The 16556-nt window shown below is 35.3% G+C and overlaps 1 protein-coding gene across 8 annotated transcripts in view; it reads left to right on the plus strand.

Moving 5' to 3' along the window:
* The window catches only part of TUSC3 (tumor suppressor candidate 3), a 223687-nt gene that overhangs the window by 55822 nt on the left and 151309 nt on the right, over window positions 1–16556 (plus strand). The window contains exon 1 of one of the 8 annotated variants that reach the window (XM_070459970.1): window positions 3060–3080. The exons of the other annotated variants lie outside the window; for them this stretch is intronic. The gene's annotated coding sequence lies outside the window, so the exon portion shown is untranslated. Of the gene's footprint in view, window positions 1–3059; window positions 3081–16556 lie in introns of those variants that run through there. 8 annotated transcript variants of the gene reach the window in all.

Raw genomic sequence — 16556 nt, forward strand, 5'->3', positions numbered from 1 at the left:
TTTGTATCCTGCAACTTTGCTAAATTCACTGATTAGCTCTAGTAATTTTCTGATACTATCTTTAGGGATTTCTGTGTACAATGTCATGTCATCTGCAGACAGTGTAAGCTTTACTTTTTCTTTTCCAATCTGGATTCTTTTTATTTCTTGTTCTTCTCTAATTGCTGTAGCTAGGATTTCCAAAACTATGTTGAATAATAGTGGTGAAAGTGAACACCCTTGTCTTGTTCCAGATCTTAGGGGGAATGCTTTCAGTTTTTCACCATTGAGAATAATGGTGAAAAGCTTGTTTGCTGTAGGCTTGAGGTAGGTTCCTTCTGTGCCCATTTTTTGAAGAGCTTTAATCATAAATGGGTACTGAATTTTTTCAAAGACTTTTTCTGCCTCTATTGAGATTATCATAAAGTTTTTATCTTTTAATTTGTTAATATGGTATATCACATTGATTGATTTGTGTATATTAAAGAATCCTTGCATCGCTGGGGTAAACCCAACTTGATCATGATGTATGAGCTTTTTGATGTGTTGCTGAGTTCTGCTTGATGAAATTTTGTTGAGGATTTTTGCATCTATGTTCATCAGTAATATTGTCCTAAGTTTTCTTTTTTTGTCTTTTCTTTGTCTGGGTGATGTATGGCCTTGCAGAATGAGTTTGGACGTGTTCCTTCCTCTGCAATTTTTTGAAAGAGTTTTAGGAAGATAGGCCTTAGCTTTTCTCTAAATGTTTGGCAGAATTCTCCTGTGAAGCCATCTGGTCCTGGGCTTTTGTTTTTTGGGAGATTTTTTTTATCACAACTTCAGTTTCAGTGCTTGTTATTGGGTTGTTCATAATTTCTATTTCTTTCTGGTTCAGTCTTGGAGGACTGAATGTTTCTAGGAATCTGTCCATTTCTTCCAGGTTATCTATTTTATTGCCATATAGTTGTTCGTAATAGTCTCTTACAATCCTTTGTATTTCTGCATTGTCTATTGTAGTCTGTCCTTTTTCATTTCTAAGTTTGTTGATTTGATTCTTCTCTCATTTTTCTTGATGAGTCTGACTAAATGTTTGTCAATTTTATCTTCTTAAAGAACCACCTTTTTGTTTTATTAATCTTAACTATTATTTCTTTTATTTCTTTTTCATTTAGTTCTGCTCTGATCTTAATGATTTCTTCTACTAATTTTATGGGTTTTTTTTTTTTTTCTTCTAGTTGTTTTAGGTGTAGAGTCAGGTTGTCTATTTGATGTTTTTCTAGTTTCTTGAGGTAGGATTGTAATGCTATAAACTTCCCTCTTAGAACTGCTTTTGCTGCATCCCATAGATTTAGAGTTGTCATGTTTTCATTGTCATTTTTTTCTAGAAATTTTTTGATTTCCCTTTTGATTTCTTGAGTAACATATTGGACAGATCTTTTAAAAATACGTTAAATGGAGCGTGATCCATGTATATATACATTCCAAGCCAAGTAAAAACAAAAACAAAAACAACCCTCTTAGTTGAGAAGAGCCTCCTCTAAAATGAGGATACACATTAGGAGGAAGATGGGAATTGGGAGGAAGGAAGGGGAATATCTCCTTAATAAATGGATGCACTGAGTCAAATCTTAAGCTAGGTGATGTAACTAGCCTGCCTCCTACTAACAGGGCAGTATTTTGCATGAAAATGTTAAAAATAGCTCTTCATGGGAAGTGTATGACTAGTATTTTTGTGGGAATCAGACTTTGATGATTAATTGCTGTTAAACTTGTTTAATATTTCTTTAGTGTATTCTTCATTGTGAACCTCATGAACATATTATTATAGTTAATTTGAGTAATGGAACACGAATGTATAGATGTCTCAGTGAATGGTTGTAAAATTGTTAATCTCAGCAGAGCATTGTCTTAATGGCCTGCTGATCGAGGAGAATGAGAGTGTTTATATTCTATTGTAAAAGTGGGGTAAGATTCCAGTTACTAGTGATGGGGACATAAAGACTAAGAAAAACATGATTAAGTGCTAGGTAGATTCACTTTATGACCTTGTAAGAATAAGTTGATATCCCTCATGCTGATTGACTTAATTTAGTCTTGACTGTCAAGCAGGAGCTAGACCAGTTGAGGAAGGCCTTAGGCTGCAGGTTGTTACGGAGCGAGTGAGTGAGAGAGAGACAGACAGAGAGAGAGAGAGGGAGAGAGAGAGAGTGTGTGTGTGTGTGTGTGGTGGTAATGTGAGGTGAATACAGAATCCTGGGTGGTGAAAATAGGATTCATGAAGGTACAATCTGAAAATATACCAAGTTCAGTGAATTTCAAATGGTGGGGCCTTTTGCATGTACAGAATTAGAGGTCTGTAGGAATTAACATGAAGTGAGTCTGGACTGGTATGCATGGAAACCAAGGCTTTAACGTCCTGAAATACTATTCAAAGCAATTGAAATTTGTATTGTAGGTGATGAGACCTTTCAATGGGAAATATCCAGAGATGAGAGAGACTGCATATCTGCCATGTGAAAGATAACACAGTAATGTAGAAGGGATTTGAGGTTGGAGATGTTTTAAATGTAAGATTCTTGGAATAAAGGCCAACCCAGATTATGAAAATGTTAATTTGGAAGCGTTAATGAATGGCTGCTGGTATTACTGAAAAAGGACTGGTGAGAAGGAGATGGTCAAACCTTTTAGAAGGTGGAATGGCTACTGGGATATGAGGAATGAAGGAGAATGGTGGTTACCAAACGGATTCTGTGTTTCTGGCCTAGGCAACTAGTGAATTCACTGGTGTTAGGAACACGAGGTTCAACTTTAGACACATGGCAATTGAGGTCTTTGGCTATTTCATTTAAGGTTCAGGAGAGCAGTGTAGCTTAGGTTCCATAATAAGTGTTAAAGCCATGAATGTAGATAAAATCACCCAGATGAATTCACGTATCAATACAATAGAATGAAGACAGTGGAAACAGAATTCTGGGAGGGAAGGGAAAAAAACACAGTAGTGAAGAAGACTGAGAAGTAGTGAGGGGAAGGCAGGAGGAGAACTAGGAATGTGTGGTGTCTCAAACTAGGAGAAACATCTAAGGAGAGGATGACTGAGGTTCCAGATAGCGTGTTCAAATAAGGTAAAGCCAGAAGAATGTCCGTCAGATGTGCTAGTTCATCTTTAGTTTGTTGGGAACTTTGAGTAGTAACTATGATTGAATGTTGTGGGTTAAGAAGTGAATAGTTTTGTTGTTATTTTAAATGCGAGAGGCTGGAACTTGTCTGTAGGAAGAACCTCGGAAGGAGCCAGTAAAACAAGATGAAGATGTGAGAGTGGCGTGGTAGGGGTCTTAGGGTGATTAGATCTTGAAACACAGGTGATTGTTCTGTGGCTGTAGGTATTTTGACTCTTGATTTTTTTTTTTTTTTTAATGTGGACTATTGTTAAGAGTCTTTATTGAAGTTGTTACACTACTAAGTGTTAGTCACTCAGTTGTGTTTGATTCTTTGCAAGCGCATGGATTGATTTTAGCCAGGCTCCTCTGTCCTGGAGTTCTCCATACAAGAATACTGGAGTGGATTGCCATTTCCTTCTCCAAGGGATCTTCCCAACCTGGATCTCCTGCATTGCAGGCAAATTCTTTACCATCTGAGCCACTAGGGAAACCCTGTTACCAGTATTCTATTTTATGGTTTTTGTTTGTTTGTTTGTTGCCATGAGGCATGTGGGATCTTAGTTCCCCAACCAGGGCTTCAACCTACAGCCCCTGCATTGGAAGGCAAAGTCTTAACCACTGTACCACTCTAAGTCCTGATCCTTCCTTTTTAAAGTGTGGTTCATCAGCTAGTCAGATGGTGCCTTAGATAAGAGAGGGAGTGGGTCTTGGAATTTCCTGAGCCCCAGAGGCCAGGCCAGCCCTCCAGGGTCTAGAAAATCTTGTGACTCACAGGGGGAAACAAACATTATTGTAAAAGGTAAAGGAAACTCAGAGCTGTATTTTTGTGCACAAACTGATGATGATATCAGTTTTTGGCCTGGGATTATAAGCGGGAGCCCTCAAAACTGTAATTTGAAGTCTCACCCTTGGGGTGTACTCACCTCCAGACCCTTTTCCCAACTGAGACTCCAGATTGCTGTTACTCAGGACTTTCCAGTGCTGTTCAAGTCTAGATGTAGATTTGGCCCAAATAGGTGATGTATACACTGTTACTTCTCTCTATTGTTTCTGATACTTTTAATGAGTGTATATTGAAATTAAGTTAATTCTCTATTAAATGTTGAAATTGTTTAATAATAAAATGTGGAATTAGCAGCACCAGCTTCACCTGGGAGCTTTAACTGTAGCATCTGAGACTCACATTACCAACATTTTCAGAATCTTCATTTTAGCATAATCCTGAGCATCTTAAGGGCACGATTCTATGCCCCTTAAAGTTTGACAGGTGCTTGAGATAAAAGAATAGGATACAATTAGAATGTGAGCTGACTTTAGTAAATTTTTAGGTCAATTTGAAATGTAGGATAAGGTTTAGGAAGGAAGAATATAGTATGGAGCAGAGTTAATCTAATGTAAGATTAAAATAGGTAATTAAAAATTATATTTTTATTTAATGTTACATTTATCATGAGATAGAAAATAAGCCTTCTGTCTCATTGAGATTTTTAAGTAGTATACTCGGTCAGTAAGCTTAATGTTATTACAACCTTTATTTTTTTGGTGCTTTTCAGATTCTGTGTATAATGCCAGACTTGCCCTAGATGACTTGGAAATTTTGTGTAAATTTGAATTAAAAAGTCTTAAAATTGAGAGTGAAATTGGAAAAGAATAACCTTTATAGCTTAAAAACAGAAGAAAAATACAGATTTGAGTGTTTTATTTGCCTCTTGGTAGGTCACTTATAACCACCATCATTTTTTATCATCTTACAAATGAGCAAATAGCCTTAGAGAACTTATGTAATGTAGTTACTGTTCCACTGTTAGTTAATGTTTGAGCCAGGGAATGATTTAGGATCTTCAGATTCTGCAACCTCTCATAGAAAAGATGGGAGAAAAAACTACTTCCATGTAGAAGTAGATGAGTATAAAATCTCACCATCTCTAGTAAGGTATAGGAAAGAACGAATAAACTTAAGCCTTCTTTGAGGTAAACTTGCTCATGTTGTTGGGATAGATTTCACTTTGTAGTATATCTCTTAATTTCTGATTACCACTTAATGTGTGAATTAGACCCTGCTCTGTTAATGTTCTGTTAAAAGCTTCTGACTTAATACTTAGGTTGACATATATATTGTATTGTAATAAAGTAGACGATAGACAACATTTATGGATATTTGAATTTTAGAAATAGTCATCCTGGATTTTCTTTTCAGTTTATCCAACAATGTCTTATTACTTATAAACAGGTTCTTGTAAATTTGGTTCTCTGAATCTTGAGAGCTTTGTTATGTATTAGGTTGCTGGAAAAGTAATTATGGTTTTGGGCCCTGAATTTTAAATTATTATATCTAGGCTCAAACACATCTTTAGGAACCATTACAATCAGCGCATTTTTGCCAATGATAAAAAAGTTTATTTACTCCTTTAGCATAAAAATCCATGCTTTGAGATTTTACGAACTCTTGTGGAGAGCATTTTCTGCATCCTGCTGGTTGTGGAAGTGTTTTCCTTGCGGAAAGTTGTCAAAATGCTTGAAGAAATGGTAGTCATTTGGTGAGAGGTCAGGTGAATATGCAGATGAGGCAAAACATCATAGCCCTCTCTTTCAACTTTTGAAGCATTGATTGTGAGATGTGTGGTTGGGTGTTGTTACAGGGAAGAATTGGGCTCTTTCTGTTAACCAGTGCTGGCTGCAAGCACTGCATCTCAATGATTTGCTGAGCATACTTCTCAGATGTAATGATTTCACCAGGATTCAGAAAGCTGTAGTGGCTCAGCAGATCACAAAACAGTGACTATAACCCTTTTTTTGGTGCAAGTTTGACTTTGGAAAGTGCTTTGGAGCTTTTTCTTGGTTTAGCCACTGAACTGGTCATCACTGGCTGTCATATAAAATCCATTTTTCATCCCATGTCACAGTCAGATCAAGAAATGATCTGTTGTTGTGTAGAATAAGAGAAGACAACACTTCAAAATGACAATTTTTTTTTAGAAATTTTCAGTCAGCCCATCAAAAAATGACGGTCCCCAGTTCCTTTTTCACCCTTCAGTTTGCTTCAAATGCCAAACAACCCATTTAATGGTCAACGCTGACTTCTTGGGCAGCTTATCTTGTAGCTGTGAAAGATGAGCTTCAATGATCCCCTGTTGGTCATGTTGAACATCTGATGGCCAGCCACTCATTTTCAATGCCCTTGTCTCCATTGCAAGACTTCTTGAACCACCACTGCACTGTCTGTTTGTCAGCAGTTCCTGGGCCAGATGCCTTGTTGATGTTGAGTTGCCTCCACTGCTTTAGGACCTATTTTAAACTTGTGTAAGAACATCACTCGAATTTGCTTTTGTCCAACATAATTTCCATAGCCTAAAACACATACAAAATAACCAGCAAGTAATAATTCATTAGCAAAAAACAGAAAGCAAGAAACATGCATTAAAATGATGTATAACATAATGACACACTTATTTAAGAATGTATTCCAATATCAAATGGCAAAGTTCAACAGTGCAAAACTGTAGTTACTTTTGCACAACCTAAATAGCAACCCACTCCAGTATTCTTGCCTGGAGAATCCCATGGACAGAGGAGCCTGGCGGGCTACAGTCCATGGAGTCACAAGAGTCGGACAGGACTGAGCGACTATACCACTACTACTAATTCCTCACTTAGTATATGAACTGTGTGAACTAGATAGGGTAGAAAATGAGAGCTACCTACCTTCCAGGTGGTAATTTAATGTGTGTTGTTTTTTTTTTTTTTTCCAACTTTACCTTCACCCCAGTAGTAGTTGTACTTTGTTGGTTTTCAGAGTTGTTTCCTTTAAACTATTTTCTTTGGCCATTTTGGTGATACTGACTTGGGAAACATCCCCACACTCACTCATTGGGGGACTTCTACTGCTTGATGATACGTGAATGATCTCTGTGTCTTTTGTTGGTAAATTAAAGGTGTGAAAACTTACATACCCTCACCACTTCCAAAATATTTATAAATTATTCTTTTGCTTTCTCCTCTGTGAAGGTAAATCTTATTGATTCATCAAATGAAGAAGTTTGAGATTTCCCCCCTATGTTATTAATGAAATGTTTGTCATGATACCAAATTAAAAAGAGTAATAAATTTTGCCCTTTGAATTGATTGTACATGTGTTCTGAGAGAACTGAAATTACACATTTTTTATTTGACTTGAGAAGAATTTATTATTTTATAGTGGCGATGATATAGATAGGACAGAATCTTGAATTTTGTTTTAGAAACCTGACCTTGAAAAATGGCTTTGCCATTGACTGGCAATGAGATTTTAGAAAGTTGCTTTTCATGGTGCTGAGGAAACTGGAAGCTGCATGTGAGAGAATGAAATCAGAGAATTTTATCATACCATAGAAAAAACTCAGTGTGGATTAAAAACCTAAGTGTAAGATTGGAAGCCCTAAAGCAGCTGAAAGAAACATAGAACACTCTTTGACATAAATCGTAGCAATAATTTTTTGGATATCTCTCCTCAGGCAAAGCAAACAAAAACAAAAGTAAACACATGAAACTTAATTTAAAGCATTCGTACAGCAAAGGAAACATCATCAACAAAATGAAATGATAGCCCAATGAAATGAGAGAAAATATTTTCAAATGATATGTTCTATAAGGGGTTAGTATTCAAAGTGTATAAGCAGCTCAGTATCAAAAGATAATATCAAAAGACTCAGTTTTTAATATGCCTCAATATTTATGAGTTTGGAGTGCAAAGAAAGATCAAGTTTGGAGCTGCAAACATTTTGGGATTTATTAGCCTATAGATAATAATGTCTTCATTATGTATTAATGTGCTTTTAAACAATGTTTGTCACTTACTAAAATAGTGTAAGCTACATTTTCACCAGCCCAGTAGCATGGTCAGAGCATTCTTACATACTTCCATAGAGATATTTAAATGAGTCATTAATAGTTGTGTATACATTGTCATCTCAGGTTCTTTATTTTTAAAATTATTTAATATAAAAAAACCATTTGAATTATGATTTGCCACCCGTTGTTCCCAAAGATTAATAATACATTTATAATTCCAATAGTCAGATTTTTAATTTAATTTTTTTTTTATTGTAGCTCTGCTCTCCATACCTTCCTAACTTCTTGCAGTCTTTCCCTCAGTTTCCACCATTGTATTGAAATGACTCGTTGAATTTCATTGTTTTTCTCCTTTCCGTATCCAGGATCCTTTTCATCCTTTCATTCTTTATGCCCTGTGCACTACTGGTTATCATTATTCAGCCCCTCCTTTTTTCTTCTCTTCCTTGCCTTTTAATTACTGCTTTTTTTTTTCCCTTTACTTCTTCATGAATCAAAATGTTAACCAATCTCGAAGACCTAGTGAAAGCATTAAACTACTCTGTGAAGTTGCCCTTGACTTTTATAGCCAATATTGATCTCCTTTTCATTCAGTATCACTAACTTTGGCATGTACTAATAATGCTATGTTATGAGATGTTTTATACATGTATGTTTTTTTCTCCCCAACTTGTATAATTCCTGAGGCCAGAAACTGTATCTAAATTTTTAACTTTCAGAATTTGGCATAGTATATAGTATTGTGGCCTTTGAAGGTACTCACTGAAGAACTTATGATTTTTAAGGTGACTTTTGAAAATATAATGATCGTTGATTATATGTTCATATCTTTTACTATAATGATTAGAATCCTGGTGTCCCAGCCTGAGAGAACCCTTTTTAGATTCCCCAAAATCAAGGCATTTATTTATTTTTAGTCCTTTCATGCACTGAGGTAAGAGAAAGTCAAGAAATCAAAGCCCTAATAGCTGTGCTGGTATCCAGGGTCACTCTGGTGTGATCCATTATTCTTGGAAGATACGGATGTTAACATGCTGTTTTGGGGCTAATGGTAATTACTTCAGAATCAAAGTTGGTGTGTGTTTATCTACTAACATGTTAAAAATAAGTTTGAGGGATGAAGGGAAACAAAACTGAAGACATTTTGTTCTTAATAATGAGCTTCATTTTATTTAATAGAACATAGAATTTTCTTATTTGGGATGGGCACAGAGACTTTGGGGTTTATTGTAAGATCTCTTTATAAGAAGGGATGCCCTGGTGACTCAGATGGTAAAGAGTCCGCCCGCAGTGCGGGAGACCTCAGTTCTATCCCTGGGTTGGGAAGATCCCCTGGAGAAGAAAATGGCAACCCACTCTAGTGTTCTTGCCTGGAAAAATCCCATGGATGGAGGAGCCTGGCAGGTACAGTCCATAGGGTCGCAAAGAGTTGGGCCACAACTGAGCAACTTCACTTTCTTTCTTTCTATGTAAGAAACATCTTGGATGATTATATATCAATACTTTAGAGGTTGTTTCCAAACAGAAATCTGCTGTCATCCTTATCTTTGTGCCTCTGTATCTAATGTGTCTTTTATTCTCTATTTTTAAGATTTTCTATTACTGGCCTTAAGCAATTTGTGCTGTGCTTTGGTGTAGTTTTGTCTTTTTGTGCTTGGGATTTATTGCACTATTTAGATCTGCATGATTTCATCAAATCATGGGAAATTTCAGCCATTTGTTTCTTCAAAATTTTTTTTTTATCCTTAAAACTATAATTATACAGTTATTAGGCCACTTAAAGTTGCCCAATATCTCACTGATTTTTTGCGCAATCTTTGTTTCCTTTTGTCTTTCATTTTAGATAGTTTTATTGTTTCATCCTTAAGTTCAGTCATCTTGTGCATGTCTAATTTGCCACTAATCCAACCCATTTTTTTAATCTTATTGTAACTACTTATATTATAGTTCTCATCTCTAAAGTTCATTTGTATTTTTAAAATATTTTCATGTCTAACATTTTGAACATACTGAATACATTGTGAAGTGCTTTTGTGCTTATTTTAACATCTGTGTCAGTTCTAGGTCAGTTTTGATTAATTTCTCTCCTTATTATGGAATATATTTCCCTACTTTTCTGCAATGCCTAATAATACTCGATTGGATTCTAGACATTTAAAATTTTATCTTCTTGGATATTGGTTACTTCTGTGTTCCTATCAGTATCATTGAGCTTTCTTCTGGGATGCAGGTATTTTGGATCCTTCTGGATTTTTGTTGTAAGATTTATTAGGCATACTTGAATAGCATTCAGCTTAGGGGTAATTGTTTTTCACTTCTAAGTCTAGAGCCTCTGTGCACCCACCCAGTACCTGGTGCATTTGGACTTTTTCAGTCTGACTGGTGGGAATAGGCTCTATTCTGAGGCCTGTGTGCGTGCTCCATACTGTTTTCATTTTCCTATCAGCTGCAAGTTTTGATCAGCAGTTTGCCGAATACTTAAGGGGGGCCGTCTGTGGGTCCCCAAGGTTTCTCTTTGGGAGTCAGATGAACCGTGCCTGTGTTCCTCCTCTGTTCTCATGGATCTCTCTCACGGCAGGGCAGTAGAGTAGTCACAGGGCTTTCCCTGTTTGCTTGCTGTCTTTTAAGCCTCACTGTCTTATTTCTTGTTGTCCAGAGTCTTAAACATTGTTTCTTTCATATATGTGTTTGCCTTTGTTTCAGGTGGGTGAGTCAATATAGTCCTTGTTGACTTATCTTGGCCAGAGATGGAAGTATCTGTTGTTGCTTTGTGGAAAGCATTGTGAGGTTGATAAGAGAAATTTTTAAAAGCTAGTAATTTTTAAGTTGAGTGCAATTCAGTGTTGTAGTCGTTTTAGCTTTGTATTTCCCTAAAGGTATCTGAAAAATAAGTAAAGGTCTTTTCTAGTATGTGTGTTGAAATAAAAGTAGACTTAATTCTTTTAACCTCACAAGTTTTACTTTACCTATCTTTCCTTTAAGAATTAAAATGATGCTGTTAATAAGTTCAAGGTATGCTTTAAGGGGTTAGTGATTTTGGTGAATGACTCTAATTTGACCAATTGAATATTAAAGGTTTCAGAGTATATCTTTAATATATTTCTCCAGGTCTTCAGAATTTAGGTTCTGTGTAAAATAGTTCTAGGAAGATAGTATTCCCTAGACTTAGTTTGACAGTTTTCTCATCTCTCACCTAAAGTGATATAACGTTTATTTTCTCAGAATGAGTTTACAAAAGGCATTAAAAACCTAAGTATTTCTTTTCATTTTACAGTCACATGTTTTATTGAGGGCGTATAATCTGTCTGTGAATAATGAGGTGGTTTCTGGAATGAATGCCTTTTTAAAAGTTGACTTTATTTGCATAATTGCTTACAGAAAGAACAATAATATACCTTGTTTATAAGAGTGTTTTGCTAAAGAAGTATTGACACTTCCACATGTCTTACAATAGTAATTGTAGGCTAATTATGGAGTGTACTGTTTATAAATTGTAACGTTAACTTTATGCACTCTACTATGGTAATGTCTTCATACATTAGTTATAGTTACATTTCCCCTGTAAATTTCATTGACTTATAAAGAGGTTTTGAAAGTGGGATATAGAATATGGGCATTGGGAGCATTTACATTACTTTACATGAGTAGATAGAGTTTTCTGATTGGGATTCAATATAGTTTTGTTATTCATAGCTCTTTTTCTTCCTTCCCTAAGTGTTTCATGAAATGAATATCTTGTAATTATACTTATCACTTCAAGTAATAGAAAGTATTTTTAAATTTAACATAGTGAATTGGCCTACAGGTTGTGATGGAGACTGTGTGGTAGGTGACAGCACTGATAGTTAAAAGCTTGCTCGATTAGCAGCAGTCGAAAGTTAATAATTAGTTGTGGAAGGTTAGGAGAAACTGGATCAATTCAGCAGAAGTAAGAATTGTCTGAGAATTACCACCAGAGGTAGATAAGAAGAAGTAAGAGGAAAAAGTACAAAATATAACAAAAAGTGACATATTGAGTTAAGGTAGCATGTTGCTCAAGGTCAGTGGGAAGAGGAGCTAACTTAGTAAGAGAGATTTGCTGCAGATTGTAATGGTGTTGATTTAAGCCTCTCTCATCTAGCCCAGGAGTTGTTTGTACTGATAATTGAGGGGTCAGTGGCCCTTGGAACCTAAAAGATCTGAACCAATATCATTTGGTTTTTCTGAGTATAATCTGGATAATAATTTTTTTTTTAAGGTAAACTTTGTACTGTTTTTGGGCCAGTTAGGTGTTGGATTCATGAAACATTAGTTACTAGTTTCAGTTTGTCTGTATGTTTGGTAATTTATTGAGTAAATTTATGTTTTTCTTTTTCTTTCTTTGTCTTCAAATTATTCTCTTAGCACAATGAATTTTGAGTTAAATAAAATTCTTAGCTAATTATTTCTTTAAAGGATCAAGCTTTAGAAAATTTTGACAACCTATCATGTAAAAAATTCATTTCGAAAACCTAGCACATAGGAATATATATAATTAACTAAATATACATTTAAATTAGACTGATACCAGTTAGAACCTCATGAATGTGTTTTTGGGAAATGACAACCAGATATCTAATCGGAATTAAGGATACACACTGAAAGCATATGTGTAAATCCTAACTTATTGCTTTCCAGCTATTTCTTTCATACTTTATCATTTGTCAGAAATAAGTATGACCTAGATTTTTAAAGTAATTGATACTCTAATTTGATAATATGGGGGGGGGACCTTTTGCCTTTTGTTGGTACTAAGTGTTGTTTTTAGGTAATAGTATATAATTTTAGTAATGCTTATTGATCAGCATTTATATATGTATTATGGACATGCTCACATACAAGTGTGTGCATGAAACACTGTGGCCCATTGTTGGTAGTTAGGAAGTACTTTTCACTTAAGGTTGGTCTTTACTAGGTTTAAGATATATAATTGCTATGAGAATCTAGCTGTTTATGAACTTCAGGAGTTTCTGGTTGAATAACTGATTGAAAAAGGGATTTGGAGAGTATAATATAGGTTGTAATTTTATATAATTCTTGTTGTATAATCTAGGGCCTCATCCCCTCATCCAACACTCCACCCGGAGGTTTACTGGAAGTTTTTCTTTTGGCTCTTCTTGCTTTTATGTACTTAGGTTCATGATAATATCCCTTTTTATTGAAATTTTGATTTGAGTTAGATGACCTTTAAGTTTATTACAACATAGAGATAGAGGATATTTTATAAATATTGCTGTATTTTATAGTTAATCAAAACGATCATGTTATGCTTTCCATTACACATTGGACCATAAGTAAAAGTACTGCAGTAAGTTATTCCATCTTCTTTTATTTCTGTATTTTAAAATAAGTTTGCAGCAGGGTTTATAAAGTCATTTAATTTAGAATTAAATAATCTTTTAGTCAGTATAGAAATATAATTCAGAATTTTACTATTGATTTGATACTTAATCTATGCTGTATGATTTAGGACATATTTTCTTGTTATATGAAGTAATTAGTATTTTCCAGTTTTTTAGTATGACTTTCGTCTTAAAAGATGTATGTTTTTTGTGTCAGGACAAGATTTCACATTTCTATATAGGATATGTATATTTTGCAAAAGTTTTTATTTTAAAAATTCTTTTGTAAGCATTTGAAGTACAAAATTCTAACTAGTTGTCTTGGTATGTTTGCTATTAGAAAACTACAGTTAGCTCATGGAAGAACATTTAACTGGCAGTGTGGGAGGGGAATACTGACATTTGCAATGAAAGTAAAAGATGATATTGCACTCATAGTAGTATTTAAGAAAAATATTGAATGACTGAATTAGGGAAAATCCTTGTATTTAAGGATAAGCTACAAGTTTGAGAAGAATTTAGGTAACCTTAGAGAACATAAAAAGAACAAACCCAGGTCTCCTGCATTGTAGGCAGACACCTTACCTTCTGAGCCACCAGGGGAGTCCAGTGTTAATTGGAGAAGAAGAGTTAGGATAGCTAATGACTCTTATAGTTTATTTTGTATATAACTTTGTTTTCCTTAATTAACTTTCTTCCATTTTTCTTCCTTTTAAGTTTGTGAGATATATAGAAGTTCTTATTTTATTTTGTTTGTTCTGTCTTAATGGGTTGCACAAGTTGGAGGGGCAGTTAGGTGAGAGGGATAAAAGCATATGTGATACTTAAAATGACTCAGCAGCCATGAGAAACAAGGTATGGTGTATTGTTTTGCCATTTAAGAACTGAAATCACTTTCTTCAACCCTTTTAATGAATAGTTTCAGCTACTTGCTGTATAGGTTGTAGAATGTTTTTTGAGTTTGTTAGCATTGTTGATTTTGCTAATAAAGGAATTGTACTCCTGGTAGATAGGATAAATGAAATATCAATATGAAATTGTTTCATAATAACAGAAATGACTAATCTGAATTTCTTAATAATTATCCATATTGAGAGTTTATGTGTACAGACACTGTGTTAAATATCTTATGTGTTAGTGGAGATATCTTTTTTCCTCATTTCAGCAGGGAAACCACAGGTCCACTGAAATCAAGAGAAGTACTTCCTACAAGTCCGTAACACTGCAAAATTCTGAATTACAAGTTAACTTTGTAAAATATTGTCGGTGGACTTGTTCCCATGGTATCCATGGGTAGCAGGTGTATAGTGGGTTCATAAACTGAAATAGATTATTTCAGAGGATGATTATTTTAATAAGTTGTATCTGTATTTTGCATTAATTATAAAGAGGCTATCTACTTTATATTTGTAAGCATATAAAATGCATTACCCCCTAAAAACAACACACAAACATTTCCCCAAACTATTCTGTGAGCCGTGTACTTTCATAGTAGGGATGGAAGATCTCAGTGCTAAGCCGTGCAGATTGAAGCCCTGTGGGGAGAGAGGCAAGCCCCCTGGCCAGAAAGACCATAGTGCTGACACTCCACCTAGTGGTGAAGCCCGGTAACCCGGCGTGTAGCGCAAGGCAGAGATCCCCTTCTGTGGAGAATTTTCTTTTTTTTTTAAATAAGCCACAGGCCACACAACTCATCAGAGCTAGAATTTGGGTTGCTTCTGTAACAATTTGATTAAATTCAGTACTTTCTCTTTAAATTTATTGTTGTTTAGTCGCCGAGTCATGACTGACTCCTTGACCCCATGGACTGCAGCACGCCGGGCCTCCCTGTCCCTTACCATCTCACCAAATTTGCCCAAGTTCATGTTCAGCGCGTCGCTGATGTCATCCCACCATCTAATTATCCACTTTATAGAACCTGTGGCACTATATCCACTATACACACACACTATATATATATATCCACTATAAAACCTATATAAAACCTGTAGCAGTGGGAAGGCATTGCTTTAATATTAGCTTCAACCTAAATCTGAGGAGATTTTTCTGAAGGAAATAGGGAGGTGGTATTTTAAAGATAGTGGTGATGGTTCTCATGGAGTAGAAGCTTCTGATGAAGACATTGCCTGAACTTCGAAGGATGGCTTTTGAGACCTTGGGAATGACTTTTCTAGATTTGAAGATAAAAACATATTCATATTTCTGGTTCCAGGTCATATAAGTATGAATTTCTTTTAGGATTCATTTATGTTATTCTCAATTGTGATGCACATTACACTAATGGAAACATTTGATTTTAATTCATGTATGAGCATAATGTTGGAGTTCTTAGAGTTTATTGCGTAGATGTGTGCTTTGGGCCACATTAGCTCAGGTGATGAAGAATCTGCCTGCAATGCAGGAGACCCTGGTTTGATTCTTGGGTCAGGAAGATCCCTTAGAGAAGGGAAAGGCTACCCACTCCAGTATTCTGGCCTGGAGGATTCCATGGACTGTATAGTCAGTGGGGTCGCAAAGAGTTGGACACAACTGAATGACTTTCATGCTTTGGGCCACGTTTTCTCTCTGAAAAATTTGTTTTTTTTTTTTTTTTTTTTTTCAGCACACTCTGTGACTACCTATAGCCTAGTAGGAATTGTTATAAATTTACTGCATTCTGTGGCTTGTTTCATACCAATGTTTATGAATATGTTCGCTTTGTTTGCAGATACTGTAAGAATTTATTCAGATGCTATTGTTACTTTTATTGTGATTTTTTTAGTTTCCAGAATTAACTGAAATGCAGTATCAGTATTGGATTATATAGAATTACATTTACTAGTAAATAGTTTTTTTATTGCCTGCTGTTTACACATAACTACTTATTTTCTGTGGAGTCTGTATAGAGTATATGATAAAATTTGATGTCTCTGGCAGAAAGTCTCCATTAAATGTACTTTAATACAGATATGATGAAAAATATTTAATACGTTTTATTTCCCTACAATTTTTCAAATGATTGCATTTTTTACAGCTTCACATTTTACACTCACTTGTTAAAAGTATTGTTGAGCAGTTTCTAATGGTGTAATGAGGAGGTGATGCAGTGTCTGTGATACGCAGCGTGGAGTTTGTGGTCAGTCAGCACAAGTAACCATCTCTGTGTCTTGAGCAAATTGCCTCATCTTTGCAACAATATGTGCGCATGCACACGCGCCCACATATACATACATTTACACACACACACACACACACACACCCAGTCTGTTAACTC

Source organism: Odocoileus virginianus, chromosome 32 (genome assembly GCF_023699985.2).
Source record: "Odocoileus virginianus isolate 20LAN1187 ecotype Illinois chromosome 32, Ovbor_1.2, whole genome shotgun sequence".
NCBI lineage: Eukaryota > Metazoa > Chordata > Mammalia > Artiodactyla > Cervidae > Odocoileus > Odocoileus virginianus.